Here is a 13,739-nt window from a genome sequence, read left to right as displayed (position 1 = left end):
GGTTATGTTGAAGTTGAAAATGAAGAAGAAATGCCACAGGCTCAAAGAGAGAGTCTAGAAGCGTCGAGAAAGAAAGATAAGAGAGCTCTTGTGGTAATCTACCAAGGAGTAATCTCAAATGAAGTCGCTTTTGAGAAGATTATGTGTACTACTTCCTCAAAGCAAGCATGAGAGATTTTGGAAAGTTTATTTAAAGGAGGTGAAAAGTTAAAAAGGGTCTGCTTGCAAACTCTTCGAGGAGAATTTGAAGGTTTGCATAAAACAGAGTCGGAATCAGTTTCTGATTATTGTTCATGAGTATTGTCTATAGTTAACCAATTAAAAAGAAATGGTGAAACTATGGATGATGTTCGTGTCATTGAGAAAATTCTTCGTTCTTTGGATTCAAAATTTGACTACATTGTGGTAGCCATTGAAGAATCAAAGGACTTGAATACCATGACCATTGATGAACTTACGGGCTCGTTGCAAGCTCATGAAGAAAGGCTAATCAAAAAGAAGAAAGAAGTAGTTTTGGATCAAGCACTCTAGTCAAAATTGTCTCTAAATAAGAAGGAGTATTTCAAAAATCGAAGAGGTTGAGGACGTGGTCGTGGAAGAAGTGAAAGCTTTAGAGGAAGAGGCTCATATGCTCGTGGAAGAGACGATTATTCAAACAAGGAGAATGGCTTGAATCAAAATCAATTTTTCAAAAGCTCGCAAAGAGGAAGAGGTCGTGGAAATCAAAGAGGGAGAGGTCGTAGCTATTTTGAATGCTATAATTGCCACAAACCTGGTCATATGGCAAGTGAATGCTGGTATAAGGAGGAAGAAAGGCATGATGCTCGTTTGGTGTATGAAAACAAAAACCAAGAGAAAAATCATGACACTTTGTTGCTTGTGTCTCATGGTGGAGATCTTGATAATGTCTGGTACATAGACAGTGATGCTAGCAAGCATAAGACAGGTAACAAAAAATTATTTTCTAAGTTGTTTGAATCTAATTATAGTGAAGTTAAAGTAGGAGATGGAAAGGCTTACAAAGTTAGTGGTGTTGGTGAAATGAAGTTCAAAACAAAATCAGGAAAAATGGAGAAAATGTCTGAAATTTATTTTGTTCATGGTTTGAAAAATAATTTGCTCAATGTGGGGCATCTTTTGAAGAAGGGATATGACATTCATTTCTATGACATGGCTTGCTACTTGTCAAAGAAAAAGCAAGTTATTGCAAGGGTTGAAGTTGCTTCAAATAATCTTTTTTCACTCACTCTTCAAAATAAAAATATGTCTTATTTTACTAGTATTGATAATGGAGTTTCTAAGTTATGGCATGATAGATATGGACACTTGAATTATGGAAATTTAAAGCTTCTTGCAAAGAAAATGATGGTCAAAGGCTTGCCTCAAATTGATCATCTTGATGAAGTTTGTGAAGCATACCAACTCGGAAAGCAACACAGAAACACATTTCCTCCTCAATCATCATGGCGTGCAACAAGACCTTTAGAGCTTATTCATTTATATTTTTGTGGTCCAATGTTGGTGACATCTTTGGGAGGTAATCGTTATTTTATCTCTTTTATTGATGATTACTCACGAAAAGTTTGGGTGTATTGTGTCAAAGAAAAATCTGAAGCTTTTTAGAAATTCAAAGACTTCAAGGCGGAAGTTGAAACATTTACTAGGCTGAAAATCAATACTTTGCAGACTGACCGCAGAGGTGAATATTTTTCAAATGAGTTTGAAAAATATTGCAAGGACAATGGTATTCGACATGAAATGACAGTCTGACATACACCACAGCAAAATGGTGTGTGTGAAAGAAAGAATCGGACAATTATGGAGATGGCCAGATGCATTCTTAAGAAGAAGAAATTGTCAAGAAGATTTTGGGCAGAAGTTGTTTCTTGTGCAGTTTATCTTATTAATAGATCACCAACAAGAAGCTTGAAAAATTGCACACCACATAAAGCATGGTATAGTTCAAAGCCTAGTGTTCACCATCTTAAGGTATTCGGGAGAGTGGCTTATGCTCATGTTTTAGATGCTATGAGAAACAAGTTGGATGATAAATCAGAGAAGTGTATTTTCATAGGCTACAACAAAAGAAGCAAGGCCTACAAGTTGTACAACCCGGTGACAGAAGAAGATTGTGATCAGTCGAGATGTTCGATTTGATGAAAATTCCATATTTGAAGACTTAGAGGCAGAAAAGGAAAATTTGCCTATCTTTCCTTTTGAAATTGAAGAAGAAGAGAATGGTCTAACATTTAAAAATAATGAAAATGGTGCCCAAGCAGAAAATTCTCCTGCTTCCCCAAGTTCTTCATCGAGCAGCCCTATAAGAAAAATGAGAAGCGTCCAAGAATTATATGATGTCACAAAAGAAGTTAGTCAGAATGATGTCATATTTTTTGCCTTCTTTGCAGGTGAAGATCCAATTTCTTTTGATGATGCATGTCAAGAAGAAAAATGGAGGAGAGTCATGAAAGAAGAAATTGGTTCAATTGAAAACAATGATACATGGGAGCTTACAGATTTACCACCACACAAAAGTTCTATTGGAGTAAAGTGGGTGTACAAGACAAAAATGAATTCAGATGGCTCTATCAACAAGCATAAGGCAAGGCTGGTAGCAAAAGGGTACAAGCAAAAAGAAGGAGAAGATTTTACAGAGGTATTTGCTCTTGTTTCAAGACTTGAGACTGTTTGTTTAATTATTTCTCTTGCTGCTTAGAATAATTGGAAGCTTTTTCAAATGGACGTGAAATCTGCGTTCTTGAATGGTGTTCTTAATGAAGAAGTCTATATTGACCAACCACATGAGTTTGTTAAGGAAGGAGAAGAGAAGAAAGTGTACAAGTTAAAGAAAGCTTTGTACATGTTGAAGCAATCACCCAGAGCATGGTACAACCGCATCAATTCATATTTTGAAAAGTGTGGATTTCAAAAATGTCTATATGAGCATACTCTCTAAATCAAAGCCAATTCGAAAGGAAGATTCATTGTTGTAAGTCTTTATGTTGATGATCTAATTTTCACAGGAAATGATATGCAGATGTTAAATGAGTTTAAGAACTCAATGATGGCAGAGTTTGAGATGACAGATTTGGGTGAATTGCATCATTTTCTTGGTATTGAAGTTTATCAAACCAAGAAAGGGATTTTTATTTCGCAGGAAAGCTATGCAAAAGTGATCTTGAAGAAGTTCAAGATGGAGAGTGCTAATCCAGTTTCGACTCCATGCATTTCAGGTTTGAAGCTATCTAAAGAAGGTGAAGGAAAACTTGTCAATTCCACTATGTTTAGAAGTTTGGTTGGAAATCTAATGTATCTCACATCCACAAGGCCTGACATTATGTATGTTGTCAGTTTGGTGAGTAGATTCATGGAGAAGCCATATTCAAATCATTCGGAAGCTGCAAAAAGAATTCTAAGATATGTGAAAGGAACTATTGATTATGGAATTCATTATGAAACTAATGTTGCAGTCAACCTTATTGGTTATATTGATAGTGACTTAGCAGGGAGTGTTGATGATAGCAGATGTACTTCAGGTTATGTATTTAATCTTAGAAGTGGAGCAATTTCGTGGAGCTCAAAGAAACAACTAAGCATTGCGCTTTCTACTATGAAAGTAGAATATATTGTTGTATCTTTTGCAGGTTGTCAGTTAATCTGGTTGCGTGGAATTTTGGAGAGTTTGAAGCAAAAGCAAAATAAGCCAACAACTATTTTTTGTGACAACAACTCAACTATCTCCATTGTGAAAGATCCAGTTCTTCATAGAATGATGAAACACATTCGGATTCGGTATCATTTTCTGAGGGAACTTGTGAATGAAGGTGATGTTCATGTGGAGTACTGCAGAACGGAAGATCAGATGGAAGATATTTTCACGAAGCCACTAAGTGGACAAGTCTTTAAGAGAAATGCAGAAAGATTGGGCATAAGGAGCAAGTTTAATTTAGAAGAGGCATTGTTGGGAATAAATTAAACTTGAACAAATGTTTCTAGAATTATTAAGTATGTACAAGTTTCTAAGAGTCTTCTAGAATTATTGATTATGTATAAGTTTTTAAGAGTCTTCTAAAATTATTGAATATGTACAAGTTTCTAAGAGTCTTCTAGAATTATTAAGTAGATACAAGTTTCTAAGAGTCTTATAGAGTTATTAAGTAGGTATAAGTTTCTAAGAATCTTTTAGAGTCTCAATACATCTAGAAAGGTCTTACTAGTGTTATAAAAGACTAGTCTAAGAGTCATTGTAGGTATCAAAGTGTGAAGAACCTTTTTGAGTAAAAGTATTAGAAGTCATTCTCCATCATCATTCTCCACTTTTCTTTCCATTCTATATTTTATTCTCTTCAGTGTGTGCAGCAATTTTCTGTGTTTTGGGTTTTATACAAAATCACCTCGCAGTATGTGTGCTGTGTGGCCGGAGCACTTTGCCGATCACCTAACCACACAGTAATAAAATATGATTATCAACTATCTTAATTTTATATAATGGATCAAAGTTTTAGCCAAGTTCTCTCTCTCTCTCTCTCTCTCTCTCTCTCTGGTTAAATGATCTGTGTGTGTGTGTCTGTGTGCGCCCTTGCATGTATGTGAATGCCATGAAAAATCAAGAAATAGAAACAGCTTTATATTGCCCTTCTGTTAATGCCACATTACTTCTGCTATATGTACACATGATGAATGTGATTAGACTGTCTTACAAACTCTTGGCAGATTCCATTGCAACAAAGTCTAACATGCAACTCTCACAATGTAATACTAACCGTTTTAGAAGCTGGCAGCTGGGTTGGATGGATCCAAACCAGTTTGGCTAGGAAAAGGAAAGTCCCAAACTAGCTAATATGGCCCCCCTTGACTGAAAAGATGGATTAGTGACACCATTTTGAAACAATTCATGAGAAAGCAAGGTGAGCAGGTGTGCAAAACGAGTGTCATATGCACATGGAGTAGCTGCAGGTGGCACGTGAGGGCCTCATAGGAAGTTGGTGTTTCTGTGAAGCCGTTTTTACCATTGTTGGGAGGTGGGTCAAGACCCGACATCCACGGCTGGCTTTGCTAATTATGAACCACCATTTGTGTCTGGTTTCATTGACCACCTCTCTATCTCTCTCATTGATGCACAGTTGATTGCTCAGATGGCTTATCATGTCTTTCAATGGCCCTGATTAGTCGTGTCTCTTCGGATGAGAGGTTTTAGCCTCACATCATCATCCTCTTTCAGACACGTACATGACCTATACCTTGACAATTGAGAGGTACATCTATGCATGCACCGTACATATACGATGTAAGATCAAGGCTACAAATATTGCAATGCATCCAATTATACAAATTGTTGATTAGTCATGAATTTGGCCTCACTTTAAATTGTCCAATTCATTGCAATAAACTACTCGACCATATGATCGAATGAGGATCAGGTGCAATGTGATTTGTATACCTGAGTATCCTTACTCTTTGAGATATAGGTTGTCCGCTGTGGGGCTCAACAACAAATGGTGGGTGATCAGGTGCATAACACACCAAAAGTGTGCAATCACATTACACCTGATCTTTCTGTTGGGCTTATACGGGGAAGAAAACATGATTTATCTATCTATGTATGTGTGCATGTGTGTGTCACAAACAATTCGATAACAACCATAATAAATTTAATAGAAAAAAAAAAAAAAAAGATCAACAAGAACCAAACCACCAAACACCAGATATAAGTGGAAAACCCTCTCAACATATTGGGAAAAACTAGGGGGCAAACAAAAAACTGAAATCCACTATGTGAAACAGTTCACACACTGATCTTCTCAAGTTTTTTTTCCAAAACTTGATAAATACAAATAAAAGCAAAGAAAAAATACAAGGTTACCTGTATTTGGGTGAAATACCCAAATCCACACCACACAAACCCCAAACAGTGAAGTGTCTCTTCTCTAGCCTCTCTCTCTTACAAAGCATTGGACTTGTTTGGACAACAGTGAGGTATGGGTGCTCAACAAGGGCAGGACATAATAGCTTCGATCAAAACAGGGTCGGCTGGCACAATAGGACTGGATGACACAACAACAACGAGAGAGTGACAGAACGGGGCAGGACAACTGAACGACATAGCAATGACGATGCAACATGCTCCTCCTCAATGATGATCTCATTTTCCAGCAATGATGAAGTCTTGCAGTGAGCTCCTACTTGATGACAAGACCCTGCAACAAGCTTCTCTAATCGCTCCCCCACAAAAGTAAACAAATAACCAGAAGTAGACTTTCAATTATCACAATCACCAGAATTGGTTGTGTCTCTAAATCTTAAGCACTTATTTGAACTTCATCTTAGATATCTGAAAATCCACTTTACAACTTTTCAATTGTCCTTTCCTAGATTAAAGAAAAATCTATTCACAACTCCAACTGCATGAACAATATTTGGCCTAGTGCAAACTATTGCATACATCAAACTTCCTTCAGAGGCATATGGAATACGTAATTTCTTCCTCATCTTTTTTGGTAGAAGCATTGCACATTGTCAATTTTGAACTAACCACTTTATTTGCAATTTTTATATTAAATCTCTAAGTATACGTTCAATATATTTTTCTTGCGACAACTATACATTTTTGGCATTTCTATCATGAATGACATGCATGCCCAATAACTAGTGTGCTAAGTCTTTCATGTCAAATGTCTTGAACAAATCCTATTTGAATTTGGCAATCATCTGTGTATCTTGTCCAAGTATAAGCATATCATTCACACATGATAGAAGGATAATAGTATTGGCACTTGAGAAATTGTTGAGATAGACACATGAATCTGCAAGAGTCCTTTGAAAATCATGACTCATCATAAAAGAATCGAATTTCTTCATGCCTGCTTTAACCCATAGAGACTCTTCTTCAATTTAAAGACTATGTACTCCCATGTAAATCTCTTCCTCCAAATCTTCGAGGAGGAAAGTAGTCTTTACATCAAATTATTCAAGCTCAAGATCCATATCAGCTGTCAATCTCAAGGTTGCTCAGATGAAAGTCATTTTTACCACTAAAGAAAAAAATCTCATAAAAATCAATTTCATGCTTTTGACCAAAAACTTTTATCACAATTCTTGCTTTGTACTTAAATAGGTTTTTATTTTCATCTCTTTTCAACTTATATACTCATTTATTCTTTAATGCTTTTCTGCCTTTAAAAGGCTCCACCAGCTTATAAGTGTTATTTTTCTGAAAAAAAACTCATCTCTTCTTGCATTGCCTTAACCCATTGGTCCTTGTCTTTATGAGTTTATACTTTCTCAAAATTCTTTGGCTCTCCCTCTTCTATTAACAAAATATACTCAGAGGTGGGGTATTTGGATGAAGGTTGGTGCTCTCTTGCATATCTTCGAAACTCATGTTCTAAGCTATATTCTTTGTGTTGGTGCCCCTTGCTCAAGAGCATCTAGATGTGACTCATCATCCATCTCTGGTATCTCATCTCTATCATCTTCATTTTGGTTATCTTCCTCATTTCTTATGGCGGCGATAATGAAGGAGGAATATGTGTAAGATCCATAACACCATCGACATAATTTGACTTCTCAATCTTCATCAAGTTAACTCCAATCTGGTCCTCATGAAAGGTAACATCTCTATGCCTGGCAATCTTATTAATTACTGGATCTTATAATCTGTAACCAAACTATTTAACTTCATAGCCTACAAAAATGTATAGGATTGTCTTGTCATCAAGTTTGTCTAAGATTTCTAGGAACATATGCAAATGCTTTACACCCATACACCTTTAGATGAGAATATGATGAATCCTTCTCAGTCTATACCATCTCTAAAATGATGAAATTTTGTTAATCAAGTAACATGTTGAGCAGCTTCACCCCAAAAGGTCTCAGGTAGTTTTGCCATCTTAAGCATACATCTCACTTTCTCTATAATGGTGTGGTTTATCCTTTCAGTCACCGATTATGTTGTGGAATACCAAGCACATTTCTTTCATGATGTATGCCCTGATCTACACAGTAGGCATCAATTTTCCTAGAGATGTATTCTCCACCATCATCAGTACGGAGACGTTTTAACTATTTTCATATCTTCCCTCTTAACCATGACATGAAATTGTTGAAAATATTTGGGTGTCTAATCTTGTCCTCAAAAAGTATATCAATACTCTTCTTGATGCATCATCAATGAATGTGATAAAATACTTGTTTACTCCTAAGGTCTTCACTTCAAAAGGACTACACACATTATTTTTCTTTTCTGAGGTCTTTTGAAAAGACACCTTGTTATAGTTCATAAAATCAAGGGTTATACTCAGGGAATGAGGAACTTCTTTCTCAAAATATGTAAACCTTTCTCACTCATGTGTCCAAGCCTCTTGTGCCACATATTCGGAGATGAATATCATGAATTGCATTCAAGCCACTCTTACACACATTTGCATGTCTTATACATGTTTCAACAAGTTTTGCCTCTGGCTACAAGTAATGATCCTTTGGTCAACTTCTACATTTTATTTCAAAAGTAGTTTTCAAATCCTTGTTTGTCTAAAGTTAAACAAGAAGTTAAGTTGATGCACAAATAAAAATCATGACACATCTTTCATAACTAATGTTCACCCAAGATCTATCTACAAGAAAAATATCACTCATTCCTACAATCTTGGATTTACTAGTGTTTCCCATCTTTACTGTCCCAAAGTCTCTCTTGATTTGTGAGAAGTAAAGAATTTCTTGTTCAAGATGATATGAAGCTCTTGTATCCACTACCTAGTCAGTGTTTTGGTGATCTGCAGCATGCAATTTTCTGTATATATATATATATATATATATACTGCATGCATTAACAAATTTTTAAGTTTTGTATATCACTCGACCCGATCACCTAACCATGACAGAGTCTCCTCTGGCGCCTTTGTGGGATTGGGCGTCTGTCTCCCACCTCACGTGTGCTGATGCTGACAAAACTCACGTGCGATGGGATTGGGAGACGGTGGTCCCCACCTCCCTTCATTAAAAAAAAACGTGTGGGGTCCACGCGAAACTATTCTCGCGACCGCACATGAATCTCGGTGGGGCCCACGTGACTACGTACATTGGCAGACGGCAACAGATTCTCCCAATCATAGGACAGGCTGTGGGCCCCACGCAGTGGGGCAGTCTCTTTACGAGTGGAGCCATAGGGGGGGGCGTGGCCCTCACGTGGGCTGAGCAGGAGGGGACCCCACCCCAGTTCTGGTGAGTGGACCAGGTATGACTGGCTGGACGTGCTTGGATAGGTGGGTCTGGTTTTGCTTATTAATTTCAATTCCACCACTTAAAAAACTTGGCTGATGTTGCTGAACTCATATTTGTGCTGCTGTCAACGGGTCGGGTTTGGTTTGGATCCTAATAGGAGCAAACTCAGACCTGGTTTGGGATGATGGTATTGGGTCCGAACCCATGTCTAATCGGAATCACCATAAGATAAACCATACCCGGATCCTATAAGGATTCCATGAACTAGAATCGGGCCATACCCGGTAAAATAAAAAAAATTTAATCTTTTTTACATTGAAAATTTGTGGATCTTAGTCGGAACTTGGGTCGGGTCGGGTCTCGTATGAAATTTTACAAACCATACTTGGCTCCATATATTAACTAAAATTCTAATTGAACCTTCTTGTTCATCACCAAACCCTGACCCAGGTATGGGTCAAACCCGACCCATTGACACCCCTACTTGATATTAGAGCATGGTTAGAGATTGAACAAAAGGTTGAACTGTTCACGTACACTGGTCGGAATTTAAGAACCAGTCGTTGGTCTGTCTCATACGAAAGAACAGGGAAGGATTTTGCTAGGTCATAAAATGTGTGCATTAATTATAAAGAAAATATCTTGTGCAGCCCACAAGGGCTCAGCTCATCTAGTAGGGGGCACTTGTGAATGTCATCGAGTTGACAGGACGTCACAAGTTCGAAACCATGGATGATGACACTTGCCGCAAGGTCGAAACTGGGTGTACTCCTTGGTGAACAGGCAGAACCTCAAGGTTTTATCAACAGGAGGCCAGCCAATGTGCGATCTGTGATGAGTTTTTTTTAGTTGGATTATCAAAAAAATAAAAAAATCTTGTGCAGGAAAAGGAGATCTCTTTTTTTTTAAAGGTATGAAACATATCCCTTTTAAAAATGATTATGCCTTTCCTGTACAAATATGCAAAAAGGGGCCATTTCTTGATTTTTAACTTTTTTATATATATTCAAAACACTGTAACTCAGCTGATTTCTTTTCAATTTGAAAGTATTCAAGGTGGTTAACAGGAGCGTAAAAGTTGTAGATCACTGCATCCTTGGAGCTGCGATGTTGCTAACTTCAAAATTTAAAAGCAATAAGCACTTGTGCCATGTACATGTTGCCAATTTTAATGTTTAATAGAATTTATTTATTTTTTAGGATAAATAGAAAAAGGATTTAAGCATGTCTTAAAGACACGGCAACAAAGGCAGGAGACATGCCATTTTCTGTAGAATTTTCCATTAAGAATGAATGGTACATTAGAGGAAACAACATGAGTGAATTGGAGTATCCCTGTGATATAGTTTTTTTTCTCTGAATGATTCGAAGAAACTGCATTTGGGATCGAAGAACTGGTCACACTGGCTCAGTCTGTCATGCTTATGATCGTCGTTCCCAAGGTGTAAAACTCTGAAGCTAGGATCCTCACTCCTAAAGCCCATGCAGGACATTGGCTTGCCCAAAGGAATGACACCCACACGAATCAAACCTTGACTACCCGTCTAATGGACTAGGCCCCATCCCACTATCAATGCTTGGGATACAGGATTTAAGCACAAGAGATATAAGATGACTCTAAAGTGAAAGCAAAGGCTGGGGTTCTATTATCCAAGCGATGCAGAGAGGCGATCAGGGAACTAAAGGATCATGTAGGAGAACATTGGAGAGCAGAAGACTGGATCAAATTTACAAATTGCAAAGTAGTAGTACAAAATTGTGGCAACTTTTTCTCAACCGGACCATGAAGCAGCAGGGAAACAAGCCAAGCTGTTTGTGTCTGGTTGATGTTCGGTTCATAAAGAGCTCATTCAAGCTTGTAAAATACACGCTCAGCAAGCTGAACATGAAAATAAGTATTCGGCTCAACTTGACTCATGTGAGCTCCTTAAGTAGTAAAATATATATTTTAGATATATTTTACACCATATACTATATGTAGAACATATGATTGAACTATAATTGGTTTTCAAAAAGTACCATTAGTGATAACATCTTATTACTTCTAGCTTTGAAACATTGTGTTTTTTCTTTATAATCATATTTATTCCAACTCTAAAACAATGTATTTTTTTTTAAAACAAGTTAGCTTGAACTCGACTTATTGAACTTGGTCTCAATATGAGCTCGAACTCTGCTTGACTTGCCACAAGAATAAGCCAACACCCACAACCTAATCTTGGCCTTAGGGAAAAGGATTAGGTTTAAGTGACAGGAATCTAAACCATAAACCATATATAACACTAGGTCCATGACTTTATCCACACTGGTAGCCAAAAATCCTTTTGGAACAAAACCAAGGGCGCCCAACAGAGTGAAACCAAACTACGGCATAGTGCTTATTTTATGTATCGATCCTGTTTCGTTTTGCCTATGATTCAGGTGAATAAGCCGATACTGATACTCAAGTGAATCGTTTTGAACAGGCCAAAATATAATTAAAAAATATTATGTGTCAATCACACATGTTAAAGCTATTAAAATAATTTATAGTATTTTTATATTTATTAAAAAATAGTCTATTCAGGGGTGAAACGTACCGATTACAGGCCGATACGCACAATATTGGTCGAGAGGACAAGTCCCACGTATGGGCACGGACACGTTTGTCATCTGAGTTGTCACGTAGCTCAGTTGGCCGGACAACCCTGGCCAGCCTGCCCCCACCCAGCAACCCTTTCCCTCCCCTCAATCATTGGTGCTTTCTCTCTCTTTATCTTCATCCCCCCACCTCTCTCTCTCCCCTCCTTCAGCCATCTTTTCTTCATATATAAATATATGTGCACAAGCGAGCAAAGGGTAAAGTGCGGTAGAGTTTATATACAGAAAAAAAATAGCCTTGTTCTTCTACCTCCCATCCTTTTTTTTCCATTCTCAAGATGAACAGAAACATGTCTTCTTCAGGTTCCTACACTTCAAAATTCCCCAAGCACCAAGCGTTGGATCGATGCTTCAGGCACGCGAGGGAGCTGAGGTCTAGATTCTACATCATCTGGAGATGCACTGTCATCCTTGTTTGTTGGGACGAGTGACCTCTCTCTCTCTCTCTCTCTCTCTCTCTCTCTCTCTCTGAGAGTGGCATGTACACACAAGTGGAGTCAGTTCGAAAGGCAGAAAGCAGTAGGGGGAGAGGAGCCTTGAGGCTTATATAACATGGCACACCTTTGATGATCAAAGTTGTGTGGGTGGCTGCAAGTTCCACATGGTTTTGTAAATTGTGTAAATATTATACAATATAGAACAATTTTGTGGTGAATATTGAGCTTATAGATTTACGTGTTTCAAATATTTGCGCTACAGTTTTAATTCCAAGACCATTAACTTCAAACATTTGCTTTAGAGCTTTTTTTTTTTTTTGCTCAAAGACAGTGAATGGAGTAACAGAGATATTGATCATCCGCATGCCAAATCTTTGGAGAAGCGGAGAAGTAAATGTGGGGATCATGCATGTGCTCAGAGTCTGTTGCAGATACTGAATCTTTTCATGAAATTGGCCTCTCCGAGCCATTTTGGACTCGGGACTGGTTTTCCTAAGAGCTACTATGTGTTGTGTTCTGCAATGAGAGTTCAAAACAACATCATGCTGGAAACAATTTCCTGGAGCAGTGGAGGAAAGAGTTTGGGAAAATATCAAAAGCGTTTATTTCTCAATCCAAAACCCCAATTTTTGAAACAATAAGACTTTTTTTTTTTGGGATAATAAGCAAAACTGCCTTGCTAATGAACTCATTGGTGTAAAAGCCCTAGGTCTCTCTTGTCCCATAGTTACCTAAAGCTTCTTGCTAGCTTACCTAGGAAGCGTTCCCCAAAAGTAGGGAAAACTTTGAGAAACCCACTTTGGGAAACACGGTTTCTTTTAGCGGGAAGCACGCTTCTTTCTCATTTTCCAAATCTATTATCTTTCACTTAATAATTTCCTATAACTTATCACTTTTCACTAGCTTTTCCCTTGCTTCTTATATTGAACAATTATAATTTTTTTATAACAAGCTTGCATGTTAGTTTTTATATCATTTTATATTTGTGTCACATCATTTCTTATTTGTTTTGGCTTACACTTTCGTATTGATTTCCGTGTTTTCTTTTTATTTTTGGTGTACTTGAATAATCACCGTTCATTCGAACCATGATTGGATGTAGAATCTTCTAATCAAATGAAAGTAATTCTAAACCAACCTATTCTATATACAAGCATGCCACCTATTAAACAACTTATTAGAAACACAAGACAGCACATGAGAAATGTCACAAAATCTCCTGCTCTTTGACGATGTCCTCAGCGTAGAAGAACATGTACTAGGGTGTATGTGTGACTCGTTCAACCTAAACTAAACCAATAGTATGTGTCATTGCTTCTTATACATTTTTAACACTCATTTTTCCACTTCCACTTCAAGCATCGCTTTTCGTATCCATTTTGTTTCTTGATAACTATGCATGTATACTTAGCTTCGGCCTCGCGGCAAGGGATGCACACACAT

The sequence above is a fragment of the Nuphar pumila genome, chromosome 1 (assembly GCF_984573655.1).
Source record: "Nuphar pumila chromosome 1, dmNupPumi1.hap1.1, whole genome shotgun sequence".
Classification (NCBI taxonomy): Eukaryota; Viridiplantae; Streptophyta; class Magnoliopsida; order Nymphaeales; family Nymphaeaceae; genus Nuphar; species Nuphar pumila.
This window is presented reverse-complemented; position numbering follows the sequence as displayed.